The sequence below is a fragment of the Delphinapterus leucas genome, chromosome 10 (genome assembly GCF_059928025.1).
Source record: "Delphinapterus leucas isolate spDelLeu-1000000601 "Yukka" chromosome 10, BTC_Dleu_Yukka2, whole genome shotgun sequence".
Classification (NCBI taxonomy): domain Eukaryota; kingdom Metazoa; phylum Chordata; class Mammalia; order Artiodactyla; family Monodontidae; genus Delphinapterus; species Delphinapterus leucas.
This window is the reverse complement of record NC_143138.1, coordinates 11,207,900-11,225,621: the sequence shown is the minus strand read 5'-3', so window position 1 is coordinate 11,225,621 and position 17,722 is coordinate 11,207,900. Positions and strand designations below refer to the sequence as shown.

The following is a 17,722-nucleotide window of genomic DNA, read 5'->3' as shown; positions in this document are numbered from 1 at the left end:
GTCTTGGAAGTTAACTGGAAATTCAAGGATTTGGCTACCAAAGAGAGGGGGGAAAAAGCCAAAAAAACAGACCCAAACACCTGCCCTGGTTCTTCCTTGTTAAGGCCAGCTCAAAATAGGGCAAAATAAGTAAGTTCTCATGGAAAGACAGTGCTGCGTTGAGCCACTTCCTATGGGTACATTCCTGACTGCCAGTTTGTTTTAAGGGTGGATGTTTTTTTTTTGTTTGTTTGTTTTTGTTTGTTTTTTTGTGGTACACCGGCCTCTCACTGCTGTGGCCCCTCCCGCTGCGGAGCACAGGCTCTGGACGTGCAGGCTCAGCGGCCATGGCTCACGGGCCCAGCTGCTCCACGGCATGTGGAATCCTCCCGGACCAGGGTACGAACCCGTGTCCCCTGCATCGGCAGGCGGACTCCCAGCCACTGCGCCACCAGGGAAGCCCCAAGGGTGGGTGTTTTTAGCAGCAGGGAAATCTGTTTAGCAGCAGGGAAATCTGGCCGCTGGAGGCAAGAGAATGAAACGGAGGAGGAGGGTGAGGAGTGTGGAGAGACGCACTTTCAGGTGCACAAAACACGCCGCTTTCAGTCCACTTTCTCCCTCCTTGTCTGAGTCAGCCCCGTCCCATCCCACCCGCCGCTGGCCTTCCTGTGGGTCCTGGGTCTGGAGCTGGCGGAGGCTCCCACTCTGCTCAGATGAAAGGACAAATCAGAAGGCACCTATCACAAGTCTATGAGCGGAGAAACAAAGGCCCTACCGCTGGCACCCTCCCACTAACGTGGGTCTTAATGGTAGGTTTAATTTCCTCACGCTTGCTGAAAGGAAGGGAAAAAACTCAGCGGAAAAGAGCCAGGGTGTGGGCAGCGGCGGCGGTGGGGAAACGACAGCTGTCGTATTCATGGTTAATCAGGTGTGTCTGTCTTTGTGTCGCATCTGTCTGCTACTGTTGCCAGGCCACATGTGAAAGGGAGCGGACGGGAAGGGGCCGTTCGTGTTCAAAGGCAGCAGCACTGACCTCTGCTTCGTTCTCCTCGGGCTGGGAGAGCTTGTCTATTTAACTTTCCCCATTATAGGAAGCTGTAATTCTACTCTATTAGCCCACCCTCACCATTTTGGCCTGACAGACGCAAGCTGCATCCAGCATGCCATAAATCTGCCGGAAGAAGGAGGCCTCTCCCCTCCTCCCATGCTTCTCCTTTGGGATTCCATTTGATTTGTCAAACAGGACAAAACCAGAAAGAGAGAAACACGAGAACTGAGGGCATCTTGGTTCCCCTTCCACCTTAGACTGACCTAGACATTGAATGCACATTTTACCTAATGAGCTTTGGGGGCCGTCGGGCTCCCCTGCCCCGTGACCAGAACACCCGTTTGCTCCGTGTCTGTCTCACGAGTCCCACGCACGCATAGTGTTTGCATCAGACCTTAGTCACCTCCCTGGCATCAAATCCTCCCCCTGCTTCCTTCCATCGCCTGCCTCCCTCTCCACCCAGGCACAGAGGGACAAGGGCAGAGCGTGGGCGAGACTCCTGGGGAGGGGGGTGACTTCTTGTTTGGTACGACAGCCCAGCCCTGCCAGATGGGACTCTGCCCTCCGGCACCCGGAGAAACAGCCGAAATGGAAAAGACCTCACCACCCACCTCGCAGTGCATGAGGCTTAGCGTCTCAGAGTCCAAAGGTCTCCAGCTGGAGGCTCAGACTGACACCCTCCTACCAGTGGTTCTGCGGGCTCCCATCTTACCCCTTTGAAGGTCCTTTGCTTCCAGCCTTTCTGCTTTGGGACCAGCCCTTGTGTTTCTCGGAGTAAATGGGAGTCATCAGCATTTTCAAGACCAAGGGACTCTCGCTCACACTTTGACTTTCCTTGAGAATCAGCCGTCATGGACTCACAGGGTTCAGCTTGTCACTTCTGGTTTAAGCCACTTCTCAATACAGGCACTAACTTTCACCCCATCATGTTAATTTTTCTTGTGGGAAGGCTGGAGTTGGGCTCTACTGATACTGTGCTTTTGGTAGGGTGTGTGTGTGTCTCTCTGTGTCTGTGTGTATCTTTTTCATAATCAAAATTGTTACTTTCCCAGGGTGTGGCTTCTCATCAGCACGGCTGACTTTCCTCTGTCTCTGAGCCTGTATGGGTTGCCCTGGCTGTTTTAGTAACTTGTGACTTTGGGGTCAGGAAGCTTTTGTTTCCCTGATGCTGAAGGAGTTTGGAAAACCATCCTACTGCCTTGTGCACTGCCTCTTCCCTCTGATATCCCCTGGATCTCCAGATTTTGGTGAAGTCAATAGGCAAATATGAAGCTCTTAATAGAAGCCTGGCACTCTGCGAGGCTCTTGTGAGGCCTTCTCTATGATCTTGTGAGAGACCAAGGATCATACGAATAAAGCAAGCAGTGACAAAGTAGGATGGAAAAAGGTTTTTAATAACTTAAAAGAAATAAAAGTCTAAGTTACACAAAGAAGAATGCACAATTCTAAGTGTACAGCTTGACGAATTATCACAAACTGAACACACTCATGTAACCACCACCCAGATCAAGAAACAGAACATTATTGCAGCTTCTTAAAGTTCTACACATACGGGGACCTCGTTATGTCTAAAACTATTCTTCTACAACAGAGTTTGGGACTGAGATTTAGTTCTTCATTATCTGGTTATAGAAGTTCAGTGATGAAAAGGCTCCCCCATTTGCTGGAAGGAATTTGCTCATGGCAGGATTTGAGTGTGACGTGGGTTGGCCTTCTGAGGTTGGGCTTTCGGGAGCCCAGGTGGGCTGCATGTGTGGTGCTCATGGCTCTGGAGGAGGACATAGAAGTTTCTGGCCTCCTTTTTGAAAAACACTGTGATAAAATATACATAATATAAAATTTACCATCTTAACCATTTTTAAGTGTACAGCTCAGTAGTGTTAAATACATTCAGATAGTCTAGCAATCAGTCTCCAGAACTCTTTTCATCTTGAAAATTGAAGCTCTATATTCGTTAAACAATAACCCCCATTCCCCCAGCCCCTGGCAACCACTGGTCTACTTTCTGTCTCTGTGAATTGACTGCTCTAGGTACCTCATACAAGTGGAATCATACAGTATTTGTCATCTTCTGACCGGCTTATTTCACTCAGCATTATGTCCTTAAGGTTCAGCCATGTAGCAGGTATCAAAATGTCCTGCCTTTTTGAGGCTAAATAATATCTGTTTTATGTATAGATCGCAGTTTGATTCTCTGCTCACCTGTCAATGGACTCTTGAGTGCTTGTACCTTTCGACTATAGTGAATAATGCTGCTGTGAACATGGGTATACAAATATCATTTCAAGACCCTGTTTTGAGTCATTTTGGGTATCTACTCAGAAGTAGAGTTGCTGCGTCATCTGGTGGTTTTGCTTTTTGAGGACCTGCCATACTGCTTTCTGTAGCAGCACCATCCTGGCATCATTTTCACCTGGACCGTTTCCTCCTGAGCAGCCCCCTGGATGGCATTAGAGGGAGGTGGATGTATGGATTGAGGTGGCAGCTGTTGTTAGGATGGTACTCTGGACTCTATAGGCGCCCGTCCTGGGGGCTTTAGAGCAGATGAGGCAGGAGAAGCTGGAGCCATGGACGTTCATGGTGGACACCGGAGACCCCAGTGAAGAGAGCGGGAGTAATTTATTTTGCACAAAGGTAAATGCGTTTGCCTTAATTTGTGGGAGAATGGAGGGCAAGGGGGTTCTTGATTACTAGGTATTATTCAGAGGCGTAACACCTGTTCAGCGTATCACCTCCAAATTTTCTATGGGGCTTTAGTTGAAAGTGTTGGAGTATTTATAGAACAGAGGGTGAAGGAGAGGGAGCGAAGTAGCAGACACTGACAGAATCGTGGAGGGCACACACTGCTTTCCAGTAAAGACTGTGCAGATAGCGGTGCTACCTGAATAAAAAGGCTGACCTTGGGAATATGGGTGCTGCTGGCCCCTAATGCCAGAAGAACCCTTGTGTTGAATATTCAGGGGCTTCTTCAAGCGATTTGAAGTATTTCTGTTTTCTAAATCTTGTTGCTCTCTTGCGGGGGCCAGCCTAGCATTAACATGCATTTAAAGTGGGAGTTATGTGGATCACGTGGGTAGGGACCTTCAGGACTGTAGATACGGGGACTCATTATTATCACTAAAAGAACAGAAGTAAAAGATTTGCTTCTTCCAAATCCCTTAGCTTGGGCCCCCTCCCATTTCATCATGGAAAAAAAACCTCAGTCACGGTTCATATTTTTTCTTAATTTTAAAAGTAGTGTATGGCTACCACCTAAAATATCCATAGGAAAAAAATAAATGCCCTACTCCAAAGGGGAACTGTTATTTAACCATTTGTTTCCTTTTCTCCCAGAACGTTTTATATACGTTAAACACCCACATATCTGCATATACACACACACACACATGCTTGAGGCGACACAGATTAGTTTCTACTACTTAGAGCCCAAACATTACTAACCAATACAGACATACAGATAATATATTGACGCAACTCTTTACCATTATAAACTGCTTTCACGTTTGTTGAATATCATCAAAATTATTTAAAGTTGGTATTATTCTCATTTAGCAGAAAAGAGGCAGAAGAGATTAAGACATTTGTCCAGATTTACACTACGTGTTGGAAATGGAATTAGGACAAGAATCCAGGTCTCTGAAGTAAACTCTAGGTACACCAGTCTTTCTCCTCCACCGCAGGATCTGTAGTGATCATTGGCGGCCAGATATCATCACCTTGCAGAAAGATTCAAAGAAGCTACCAATGCACCGTCTTCATAAAACTTACTAATCTCTCCACGGTGTCAATTTAGAAATTTCTTTATCCTATACTTGTGGATGAACTGAACTCATTTAAATATAAATAAAATAAAATAAGAATTGAGGTTATTACAATAGGCATAACTCCAATAGAATCTCAGGGAAGACAACTGTCAGTCTGGACAATATTTTTAGTGTTCACGGTGTGTGTGCACCAGCTCATTTATAACGTTGTTTTGATAATGTACGTGCCTTGAACTTCTACTGCAGGGATTTTTGAGAATTAAAGTGGAGTAATCTTGCTCAACTGAGTTTTAGGTCAGGTAGCAAAGATGTCTTGACCTGCCTCTTTGATATAGAATAATAACGATTTTTTTCTGCTGACTTTATTTTTAAAAGTATATTAGTTAATTAAGAACCATTTACCGGGCTTCCCTGGTGGTGCAGTGGTTGAGAGTCCGCCTGCCGTTGCAGGGAACACGGGTTCGTGCCCCGGTCCGGGAAGATCCCACATGCCACGGAGCGGCTGGGCCCGTGAGCCATGGCCGCTGAGCCTGCACGTCCGGAGCCTGTGCTCCGCAACGGGAGACGCCACAGCAGTGAGAGGCCCGCGTACCACACACACACACACACACACACACACACAAAGAACCATTTACCTAGAGATATATTCTCTTCCTTACCAAGTACACACTGCAAACATGGCCATAGATGTTATGTCGCAACGGGAAGTGCTTCTGCGATTTTGGAGGTGTATTCTCTTAATTTTATCTCACAGTAGTTGTACAGGGAATTGTTGATAGTTCATGTTTTATTTCCTTTTGTTATAAAATCGTCACGGTTTGCAAAAGTTATGAGCTATGTGTCCTTTATTTCCTACTCCCTGTGAGAAAGGTTAAGATAGAGAAAGAACATTCAGTGATGGCCACTGTTGGTGGAGAAAATGATGCTGGAAACTAGTAGAAAAACATTTCTTCAGTACTGTACTAGATTCAGCTTTATGGGAGACAGAAATATAACAGGGCATGGAAAATATAAAATTTATTGCTCTCTTACATAAAAGATGTTCAGAGTTGGCAGTCCATGGCTGGTACAGTTCCTGCACGAGGTTTTCAGATATTCAGGTTTCTTCTAGTTCATTAGTCTGTCATTCTTAGAATGCAGCTTTTGTCTTTTATGATCTAAGATGGCTGCTAGAGCTCCAGCCATCATATCTGTGTTCCTTTTAAAGAGGAGGGACTTGCCAGAAATTCCATACAATACTTCTGCTTATATCTTATTGTCTAAAGCTTGATTCTATGGCCACACTTAGATGCAGGGTAGGCCGGGGAATATAGTATTTATTGTGGATGGCAGTTAACTAGAATGAAAATTGAGATTCTGTTATTGAAAAGGGGAGAAATGGATATTGAGAGGAAAAGTGCATTCTTTGACACAGTTCATCCATTTTGCTTCCCAAATACCCATGCATACCTGTCTTCCACCTTCTTGTTACCTGGATTGCGATTATAACATCTGGAGCTTCAGAGCCATCTTGGGCCAAGATGTAAACTTGGGAATGAAAGCCACACAGAGCAGAGAAATAAATTCAAGGCATATGAGTCCCTGGCACTGTGGAGTTGTAGACAGACCACCTCTAGACTTCTGTGTAGGAGAGAAATACACATTTGTTTTGGTTAAGACTTTTTTTTTTTTTTTTTTTTCTGTACGCGTGCTCCCGTTGCAGAGCACAGGCTCCGGACGCACGGGCTCAGCGGCCATGGCTCACGAGCCCAGCTGCTCCGCGGCATGTGGGATCTTCCCAGACCGGGACACGAACACGTGTCCCCTGCATCGGCAGGCGGACCCTCAACCACTGCGCCACCAGGGAAGCCCTGATTAAGCCATTTTTGTTAGGGTTTTGATAGTTGCATCTGAGCTTAATCTTAACTGGTACAAGTATAATATAGACTTATAAAATAGCTTTCATTTTAATAGACATCTCTCCAAAGAAGACATACCGATGGCCAAGAGGCACATGAAAAGATGCTCAGCATCACTTATTATTAGAGAAACGCAGATCAAAAGTACAATGAGGTATCATCTCACACCGGTCAGAATGGCCATGATCAAAAAATCTACAAACAATAAATGCTGGAGAGGGTTTGGAGAAAAGGGAACCCACTTGCACTGTTAGTGGGCATGTAAATTGATACAGCCTCTATGGAGAACAGTGTGGAAGTTCCTTAAAAAACTAAACATAGAACTACCATATGACCCACCAATCCCACTACTGGGCATATACCCTGAAAAAAACATAATTCAAAAAGACACATGAACCCCAATGTTCATTGCGGCACTAGTTACAATAGCCAGGACATGGAAGCGACCTAAATGTCCATTGGCAGATGAATGGATAAAGAAGATGTACATATATACAATGAAATATTACTTAGCCATAAAAAGGAATGAAATTAGGTCATTTGTAGAGATGTGGACGGACCTAGAATCTGTCATACAGAGAGGGAAGGCGGGGTGGCATGAACTGGGAGATTGGGATGGGATGAATTGGGGATTGATGTATATACAATACCGTGTGTAAAACAGATAGCTAGTGGGAACCTGATGTATAGCTCAGGGAGCTCAGCTCGGTGCTCAAGTGGTGACCTAGATGGGTGGGATGGGGGGAGGTGGGAGGGAGGCACAAGAAGGAGGGGATATAGGATATATATATAGCTGGTTCACTTCGTTGTACAGCAGAAACTAACACAACATTGTAAAGCAACGATACCCCAATTAAAAAAAAAAAAAAGATTGTATCTTATTCTGCCTGCCAGTGCGGGTGGACTGACCGTCTACCCATCCATCCTGGCCCACTCTGTGCCAAGCATCAGGTATACAAAGATGGCTAAGATGTAGATCTTACCCGCAGGAGCTCCCATTCCAGTGAGGGGCAAACAAACCAATGCAGCAAAAGCACTCCAGCTGCTTCAGTAGAGAGAAATCTGTGTAAAGCAGAGTGGAGCCCAGGGGTGTTTGTAATATTCTCTGCTGCCATCTTTAGACTGAACAAAACCCCAAACCCGTTGTAAGTAAATTTGGGGTGTTGACTATACCATATTTTTCTTTATCTTTAACATTATCATCATGTTAATCACCTATAATTATTTCTTGAACATAGAAAATTTATTTGTTTGGTTTTTGTTTGTTTGTTTTGCTTATATTGGAAGGATGATGTTAGCAGATTAAACAGTAATTTTCCCTTGAGAAGTTTTCAGTATAATTGGAGCAGACTATTTTTACATAAAGCCAAAGATAGATTGGCTACTTATAACCTGCTCAGGAGGTAGTGAGCATTTTAAGTGAGAAGAAATGCATTTCCTTTTAGATTTTAGAGTAAGCCGAATCCTTATTCACTTGCTATTATTGGCCTTGCAGTGAATCATCACAGCACCTATGTGTTCCAAAGAGTTCTCATGTGATTTCTCACCGCAACTTCTGTTTTACAGATGAGGAAACTGAAATTCATTAGCATCTAGGCAACATGCCCAGGGTCAGGCCACTGGTAAACAGTGGAGATAGGATTTGAATTTAGGCCTGGACTCCTTCTTGTATTCTATTTGTGTGTCGGTAACAGCCTTCCTGTGGAGACTCAGCCATGAAGGCAGAAGGAGGTGGAAGGTTGCAGGAAGCTGGAGAGGAAAAAAGGTTAAGCTCTTTTGAAGCTTTCCTGCTCAGCCAGGAAAACATTGCTGCAGTTATCAGGTAATTGAAGTGTCAGCGTGCTGCTGTCAGAAGGTCTCTGGGTGAATTTGTTCCTCTTGGCCTGTTATGTGGCTGCGAAGTGAGCTGCACAATCACCGTTTTCAGGTGAAGAAACTCTCCGGCAGTCGATAGAAGCAACTGTACGAACGTGCAAAATCAACGTCACTGAAGTTTTGCTTATGTTACTGCCTCCAACACTGTTTGATCCTTACATAAAAGAGGCATTTGTCGTTTGACAGGACTGAGACTGTGAGATTGTGGAGGTTTCCCCCAGCTTTGTTGCCTAAATGTCTGCAAACTTGGTTTCCCTGTGTGTTTTCTCTCACTGCAAAGTCTCTGTCACCCTGGGGCCTCCCCTGTCCTTTGACTTTCGTGACTGTTCCGGCTCCTGATGAGTTTGGAGAACAGACCTAGATCATCTTCCCTCCGTTGGTAAAAGGAGGAACACTAGACTTCTTGCCTTCATTTTTATCTCTAGCCGCTTCCATTTTCTTTTTCTTTCTCTTGTTCTTCCTGTAGTGACCACCTGGCTCCATGTATGTGTCCCTCCCCTTTCCTGCTACCCTCCTCCCTTTATCCTGGCCACCACCCAACCTCAAAGCTCACATCTTCTAGCATGAGAAATGGTGAGTTGTATGGAAAAGCCGTTCAGTGGTCCTCTGAATTGTCAGCATCTTAATCCCCTGATTGCCATTTAACTGCTGCCCAGACAGTTGGGAGGAAATAACCCGAGCCTTTGTTTTCTCAGTGACTAAATAGGTTTTGGCGTTGGTTAGTGGCATAGGTACCTTTGATCGGCTTTCATTTCCAGTTCTGGGACATGCTTTTTCTAGAAGCTTGTGCCTTTCACTCATAGGAGCTCAGCTGATAGATGACTTGTAAACATGTATTGAAATACTAGATCCTTCAGGTCATGTCTCATATTATAGACACTCAGAAGGAGCTGTCTTTGGTTTGTTGAGAGCATAGGAGTGTTGTTATAATATCTATCACACTGGGAGGCAGTCAAGGAATCTTTTAGTAAAAAGTGATTGATCTTCCCTTCTCCACCCCACCCCTGCTTTGGAGATATTTTTAAAATTCCTCTTCTTCTCATTGCCCTGTAGAATCTCCTCAAATCACATGATCTTCCACTCCTGCTGTTGAAAATATTTCATTTTTTAACATAACATTTTAAGCGATATTCCATTAAAAAAGTAATGGATGTTCTTTTTTTTTTTTGCGGTACGCGGGCCTCTCACTGTTGTGGCCTCTCCTGTTGCTCCGCGGCATGTGGGATCTTCCCGGACCGGGGCACGAACCCATGTCCCCTGCATCGGCAGGCGGACTCTCAACCACTGCGCCACCAGGGAAGCCTTGGATGTTCATTTTAAGGGGATTAGAAAGTATACAAGACCACAAAAAATAAATAAACACCATCCATAGTGATGATAAGGCTGTCATGTTTTATCCTATTTCCTTTGTTTCGAGGGCGATAGAGCCTTTATTGGGGAATCATACACTTGCTGTTGTCACTGGAGACTTTGTCTTTCTTGTGAATGTGTTCTGAGGAAGGGAGAGGTGACTTGATTCCCTCTAAAGTGCTGGGATCTTCCGTGAGCCAGTGAATAGTAGCATTTATTCTTTTCGCTCAGTAGTCAGACACGAGCAATTATAGTGGTAGGGGTCTGGAAATCAGTGTCTCAACCCACGGTGTCTACACTGGATGTGGGAAGGAATTTGTTAACTAATAATTGTTGAAATATCAAAGTTTTGAATAATTTATTTTGTTGGTAAATTACGACGCATTCCAGAGTGAGCCCCCTTAGAAATGCTGCACTTAGATTCTTGCGTTCTAACTTACTTCCTTGAGTGGGAGAGGAAGGGATGGGTGTACACCTGGCCTGTGGGCATGCCTGTGGGGCTGTACTGGTGTGAACATAGTCTGGGTTGTGAGCTGGGTCAGAAGAAATATAGAGGTCCGCCATGAGAGGTCGCACCTCCACAGCTCACTTTGGGAGGATGCGGTTGATTTCCATTGGAGAGTGGCCTCCAGGACCTCTCTAGTTAAAGGGGAGTAGGGAAAGAGGGTGGTGGTACAGAACGGGTCTGTGTACTTTCGTCTCACCATAATAATCTGAGCTTCTGAAGCTGAGACTCGATTGAGATTATTATTATGTAATAAATGCCATGTGACGTGAACCTACATAAGCTATATTCACATATTGGCTATCAACAGAGTCAAAAATTTTTAGCAAGAAGACAGAAAAGAAGGGTCTCCTTCAGAAAAAATAGCTGAAATCTGTTCTTTTGATGCATTTCTGACAGAACGCAAAAGGCTGACACTTATTTGGCATCGGCCCCATTCAGTGGAAAGGGTCACCCAGGTTGTAGGGCTTCTTGGTCCCTGCTGCATAGATTTCGTTGATCCGTTTTCTCCCTCTCTGAGTTTTGCAGAATCAACTCCTCCATAGATTTTTTTCGTGGAGAATGGCTATGGTAGAACTAGAAAGCTCCTCGCTTTTGTACTGGACATGAGGACTTGCAAGCTTGCCCATTCTACAGTTCTTCTGAACACAGGAGACCCAGATAGTCCCCCAGCTCTCCAGTTTGTGGCTGCAGTGACGGGATGGCTGCCCAAGTGCATGGGGGAAGGAATCACAGCTTTTGTTTTTACAACAAGGTCTTTTTCAGCTTTCTTTCCGTGGGAACCAGTTGATATTCTAGTTTAAACTGCCCCTTGCTGTTTGTCAACCTGGAGGAGGAAAGTTGAAGGTCTTGTATTTGGGCATATATATATATATATATATATTTTTTTTTTAACCTCTTTTTTGGAGTATAATTGCTTTACAATGGTGTGTTAGTTTCTGCTTTATAACAAAGTGAATCAGCTGTACATATACATATATCCCCATATCTCTTCCCTCTTGCGTCTCCCTCCCTCCCACCCTCCCTATCCCACCCCTCTAGGTGGACACAGAGCACCGAGCTGATCTCCCTGTGCTATGCGGCTGCTTCCCGCCAGCTCTTTTACATTTGGTAGCGTATATAAGGCCAGTGTTTGGGCATATACTTTTATACAGTGTTTATTTTTGCCTCATGGCCTGTGAGGAATGGTAGGAAATTAGGCTCACATCATAGGCGTAGTGTAGTGGGCTGGGTGGAAGGAAAGCAGACTCTGAGAGGCGGCTCTGTCCTCGAGGCTGTGAACATGGGGTTGTATGTCTGAGTGGGAAGCAGACCCTGCGCCGCAGGGCGGGGTGGGGATGGGCAGCTGGGGAGTGAGCGCTCTGATACAGGCGAGCAGAGCTTGTGCAGAGCAGAGGCCCTGGACCCACGGTTTTAGGTTATAAGGAGCAGAGAAGTCCTGCACACACGGGGAAGGAAGCAAGCAGAGGACGCGGAGGCAGCGGCAGGGAAAAGGGTGCCTCTTTCATTCCAAAGCACCTCGCCCGGTCTCCTGGGGCCATCCCGCCCCTTCCCTGCTTTGGCCTCCGCTCCCTACCGCAGCCTTTCCTGTGTCCCGTTCCACACCTCATGGCTTTCGCTTCCTCCAGCCTCATCGGCTTCCTTGCCGCTCCCCCAAGCTGCTTCAGCTGCCGCCGCCGCGGCTGTGGCTGAGCCCCGCAACCCAGCTTCCTGCGAGACCCGATGGGCCCAGGTTGCTCACCGCACAGCGTCGTCTCCCTCTCGGCACAGCTTCCCGGCCCCCGGGCGGCTCTCGTTTGACGCGGCTGCTGCTTCTCCCATCGGGTGGAGGTGGAGGCAGGACCCTGTTAGGTGGAGGCGGCCTCTGAGTAAGGCGTTTCCCCAGGCGAGACGTGCCTCGAAGAAAGCCTGCGCCCACTTGCACTCATGTCTGCAAGTTTTTCCTGAGCTGCTCTACATAATGGAGGGAAGAAGATTCAAGTTTCTGGGGGAAGTCCTGGAGCAAGCTGGCTGCTGGGCCAGAGAGGGGCAGAGGAAAGAGGGTCACCCCGCAATCCTGCCACCTGCCCCGGACTGTGGGGTTGCCAGGAGGAATCTGAGAACATAGTATGGAGTCTTCATTTGTGCCTGATGTAGGTCTTCCCTCTGCGCCCCTCTCTTCGGTACTTAGTGATTGTTTTGTAGCAGTGGGATTGAATACAGGGGGTCACTAGGATGCAGCCCAGAAACAGGATGTGCAGGTATGGGGACCAGAAGCAGAGAGGCTGTCCCCCAAATTGGCTGAAATTGCAGGGAAGGTTTTGGACATTCAGTGGCCTAGAGGTTATAGGGAGGTTTCCTTAACCTCTAGATGTCATGTAAAAGGCAAGGTCTGGGTGTAAAAATGAGGTCAGGCACCGAGTTCCAAATGGCTGGATCAGAGGGAAAGCTAGGAGACCAGAGTGGAGAGGCCAAGACTGCGCCCCCATGTGGCAGACGGGCAGAGCCAAGGGGGCCCCGGAGCTGCTGGCGTGTGGGTCAGGACCTCCTGTACAGGGATGGACCTGCCAGTGGGTGGAAGGCATCCTTGAAGGACGCTTAGGTGATTCGGGAAAGGGAAGCTAGAATTAATGGCGCGAGACCCAGAGACCCAAACCCAACACAAGAAAAATGGCGTGCAGACGCACTCTCCTCCCTTTCTCTCTCTTGCCTCAGTGTCTCCGCACCCCTCTTGCCCTGGACCGTCTGTGAAAGATAGACCCTTCCTTGGAGAAGCCTTTATCAAAACCCAGGCTTGATAAGGCCATGGAAATGAATGAATGGACACTAAGGAAATAAACTGTGAGTGGATTTTTGAGACAGCTTCCATGTTGGTCACCTGCCTCCCTTTGACTGTAACAGAAGTCCTGCGGCTTAAAAACTCTGACTGCTGATTTGAAAATTTACCCCATGCAGTGACTGATAATAGAAGCTTTCAGGAATGAATAAAAAAGGGGGGAGGGGACGGCACACAAGTGCTGGGGAAACAAACGCAGGTTAAGGTTCTGTGTTGAGAAGGAGAATGATTAAAACTCTTGACGGTTCACCTTCCCATGCGCGGTGCTCAGAGGTCCAGGTTTCCCGGGTCTGTGTTACAGGCAGGCACACAGAGGCACAGGGCAGGAGAGGAGGTTTGCGCCCTCTCCAGTCCCTCTTGGTATCATTATTTATTTAAAGAGGTGCAGTGACCAGGTCACCGCTGGTGGCTTATTCTGAACCAGCCAGGGGCAGAAAAGTGAGGCCTGGCCGTTCGCACAGGTCTGTCTCCAGTTGCTGCGGCTCTGTCTCTGCCTGCACTTGCGCATTCTCCGAAGAGGGAAGGTGCTGCCTCATCTTTCCCTGTTTGCCTTTGAAGCAGCCTCTCCTCTCACTTGGAGTCTTTCATCAGGTTAGAGCCCTCTTCTAGGTCCTCGGCTTTATTACAGTTTTTCTTGGAAGCCACCCAGTGGTTCTGATTTTAATGGAAGGATGTTAGATGGCACTTCGTTTATGCTGAGCTTGAGGCTGAGGTGAGGGCTGTGATCTGTCCTGTTCACTGTTGTCAAGGAAGGAAGGGAGGGAGGGAGGGAGGGAGGGAGGGAGGGATGGAAGGGAGAGAGGGAAGGAAATTATACCAAGTATCACTTATGATGCATCCTTAGTGAACCGATCAGCATTGGTTTTAGCAGACTGGAGGGACTTTATTAGTCTAGAACAGCAAATTCTAAAATGCAGCTGCACGGTCAAAACACTTGAAGAACTTTAATACATACTGATGCCTGGGACCCATTCCCAGAGATTCTGACTCAATTGGTATATTAGTTTCCTGGGGCTGCCATAGCAAAGTTCCTCAGACTGGGTGGTTTAGACAACAGAGGTTTATTGACTCACAGTTCTGGAGGCTAGAAGTCTGAGATCAAGGTGTTGGCAGCCTTAGTTTCTCCTGAGGCCTCTCTCCCGGGCTTGCAAACAGCCGTCTTCTCCCTGTGTCTTCATGTGGTCTTCCCTCTGTCCATGTCTGTGCCCTAATCTCCTCTCCTTATAAGGACACCAGTCATACTGGATTAGGGCCCATCCTAATGACCTCGCTTTACCTTAGTCACCTTTTAAAGACCCTATCTCAAATAGGGTCACATTCTGAGGTACTGGGGCTAGGACTTCAACATACGAATTTGGGGGGGACACAGTGCGTCCATAACAATTGGTCTGGGTGGAGCCTAGGTATCAGCACTTTAATGTCTCCCCTGGAGACTCCAGCTGCAGCTTGGGTTGAGAATCACTGTTCCAGATGGATCTGTCCTAGCATCCAGGAACAGCTGTTTGGAATATAATCCCTGGACAGTTGAGTTTCTTACATTGTGAAAGGGTTGGGAACTTGGGTGGGAAAGGCTGCTATAAGCAGAACAATGTAAAGAGCTTTGATACCAAACGAGGTGACGGTGGAGAGATTTGTTAAAAGGTCCACCACACCGGGGGTTGGGGGTAGAGGGGGGGCAGCTATGATTTCACATCGGGGGTCCAGCAGGCAGGGTGCTCACTGCGCTTGAGGAAAGCAGCCCCTGAGGACAGACAGCCTCTGTCACTCCACTGCTGGGTTTTCTGAGCTTTGTGATCTGCTCTCTGGTTTCCTGAATTGACCTACCCCCTAGGAAAGGAGTGCCCTGTGTAAGCAGCTGGTCTCAGTTTGGGGGCCAGGAATACAGTAGAACCTTACATAACCCTGCAGTGGAGCGCTTGGAAAGAAACGCCTGCCTCGTGTGTGAATGCCTAATGAGAGGTGAGCAATTAATGGGAGACCGGGGCTCCGTTCCCAGGCAGATCTGGAGTGAGTGGTGACTGTTGTGTGGGGGCCGAGTGTCGTGATGCAGAGCTCAGCCTGGCTCACGACGGGCACACACTGATGTCCCAATAGTTCATCCTGCAGCAAGAATTCTGTTTCTGTGTTGCTCTTGCCCTGCAAACTCAGTTTTGGCATTTTAAAGGATTGCTATTTTTTTTTTTTTTTTTAAGAATACTTTTGTGAAGCTGTCTTTCCTTTTTGTGCATATTTGATGGCTGTCCCCGGCCAGTTATTCACAAGTAAGAGGAGCTGTTCCTCCGCCTTCATGCCCACGTACATCAGGAGGCACTCAAGTCCCCTCCGGACCTTTGTCCTTAGTTTTCTCACTGAGGAGGACAAAGTCGACTGCTGCCTCATCCTCCAGCTTAGAATGCGTGTCAGGCGCTGGTACAGGGGCTTCCATCACCTTGCTGTGTTGGATCCTCACACAGGCCCAATGCAGTCAGTGTGATTATCACCCCCATGTTACAGATGAGGGAATCAAGGCTTAGAGTGGAGAGCTGCCCAGGGGTGTGCACGGTGGTAGAGGTGTAGTCAGATCCATGTCATCCTGATTCCAGATCCTGTTTCTAGCCACTGTGCCTTCCGAGCCGTGCTGACACATTGCTGGTGATCTCATCCAGCCACACGGTTTTAAAATCCATCTGTACGGTGGGTGGCTCTCACTTTTACACCTCTAACCTAGAGCCTCCCCTGAACTCCAGGCCTGGTTTATCCAGTTGCCTCCCAATGCCGTCACTTGGATTTCTAACAGGCACCTGCCGCAGGCAGAGCTCCGGATCGCCCTCCCTTTTCCTAAGCGTCCTCCTGCTTAGTCTCCCCTCTCTCCGTAGGTGTGTCTCCATTCAGTGACTCAGGCCAAATGTGGGCGTCACCCTTGACTACCCTCCTTCTCTCACAGCCCACACGCACGTCATCGGCAAATCCAACGGGACTAACACTCTCCAGAATCCAACCGCCTCTTCCCACCGCCACTGTCATTGCCCTCGCACTGTCTGTCCTCAACACCACCGTCAGAATGAGTCAGCTTCTGCCACCCCTTTGCTCAAAATCCTTTGCTACCTTCCTGCCCCATTCAGGGGTGTCAGTTATGAAGTTATTGCCCCTCAGCTTCAAACCCAGCCTTCCACACTTGCTTTTATGTTGCTGAGGGTGGGCCTCTGGAACCCACCTTTCTCCTTGGCCAGCTGGCTGCCTGTGGGGCTGGGCCAGTAGGAGGTGCTCGAGGGAGACCGCACCCTGGAGAAGGGAGAAGGGACTTGCTCCCTCCTGTTTTGTTTTCTGTGGGTTTCCCGTCAGCTCCCATCTCCTGCGAGTGGTACCCCAGCCCTGCCGCTTCACACTGGCAGAGGCTGCTCCTTCCTGTAGCAGTGGTTAAATCCACTTTGCAACTTGTCTCACACTCAACTGTCTCAATCTCACTGTGCTTGCTCAGGGACATCAGGGCCAGTTGCCATTTTCCCCGTCTGCAGGGGTCTGGACTCCAGCCCCACGGGACCCTCTTCTGAGCTTCCAAGTTTTAATAATTCACCCTCTGTTCGCCCAGCCCTAGGAGTGGAGACGGCTTCCGCAGTTGCTGTCTTTCTCCCTTTCAGTTACCTGGTTATTGACTTTTTTCCTAATTAATAGTTGCTAAAATAACTGGTATGGCTTCTGTCTCCCAACTGGGCCCTGACTGATATGCTGAGTTGAGGCCCAAGTCCTGAACGCGGCTGCTGAGGTCCTAGGTGGGCTGGCTGCCGCCCCGCTGATTTGTATCTGTTCCTTACACTGGCCGCCTTGCTCATTCTCCTCTAGCCCCTCTGGCCCGTGCTCTTCTGCAAACGCACCAACTCTTCTCCAGCCTCAGGATCCCTTTGCCTGAAAAACTCTCCCTGCGATTCTGCGTGGCTTCTCCTTCATTGCCACACCCCACCTCCCGCCCTCACCCACCCAGGGTCTCTGTGAAATGTCACTTCTTCAGTGAGACCTCCCCTGACTCCCCGACATAGGCCACATTCCCCTACCCCTGGGGTATCCCTGTCCTTCTTGATCTGCCTTGTTTTCCCCATAGCATCTATCACCAGCTGATAGTTTATGTATTTGTTTGTCAGTTGCCTGTCTCCTCCTGACTGGAATATAGGATCCAGGAGGGCACAGAGTTTTCCTACTTTAGTGATTGCATATCCCGGGCTTCAGAGCCCTTGCCTTACACATAGTAAATGCTTGATAAATGTTGGTTGAGTGAATGAATGAATTGAAGTTCTAGACTCTCAGGAGTAAGACTGAGAGGTGCCCCAGGCCCAGGTGACTCTGTCCTCAGGCCTCAGGGAGGATCCTATAGAGGGTGCTGGCATCATAGGAAAATGAATACAGGTGCTTTCTCCACTGCTCTGCGAGGGGCAGCAGAATTGGCAGTGTCTGCATCCCTATTGTTCATGGGCTTGGGTGTACTTTTGAACAGTGAGCTATATTTTTTCTTTCTTT

General features: G+C 47.7%; 2 long non-coding RNA genes across 7 annotated transcripts in view; one reads left to right on the top strand and one right to left on the bottom strand.

Annotated features, from left to right (window-relative positions):
* Window positions 1–490: 490 nt before the first annotated feature.
* On the bottom strand, window positions 491–12,366 carry LOC115802115 (uncharacterized). 6 transcript variants are annotated; one of them, XR_016394541.1, is made up of 4 exons: window positions 12,025–12,366; window positions 5,824–11,245; window positions 5,451–5,650; window positions 682–2,839 (listed from the first exon to the last, which is right to left on the bottom strand). It is a non-coding gene; the product is annotated as an uncharacterized LOC115802115 (long non-coding RNA). The 6 variants fall into 6 exon arrangements; XR_016394539.1 differs by having other exon boundaries at window positions 12,161–12,366; XR_016394543.1 differs by lacking the exon at window positions 12,025–12,366 and having other exon boundaries at window positions 2,265–2,839; window positions 5,824–6,127; window positions 6,241–11,444.
* Window positions 6,655–17,722, top strand: part of LOC149748135 (uncharacterized) — a 293,792-nt gene continuing 282,724 nt past the window's right edge. Inside the window, exon 1 of the long non-coding RNA XR_016394546.1 lies at window positions 6,655–8,511. This is a non-coding gene — a long non-coding RNA (uncharacterized LOC149748135). The remainder of the gene's footprint in view (window positions 8,512–17,722) is intronic.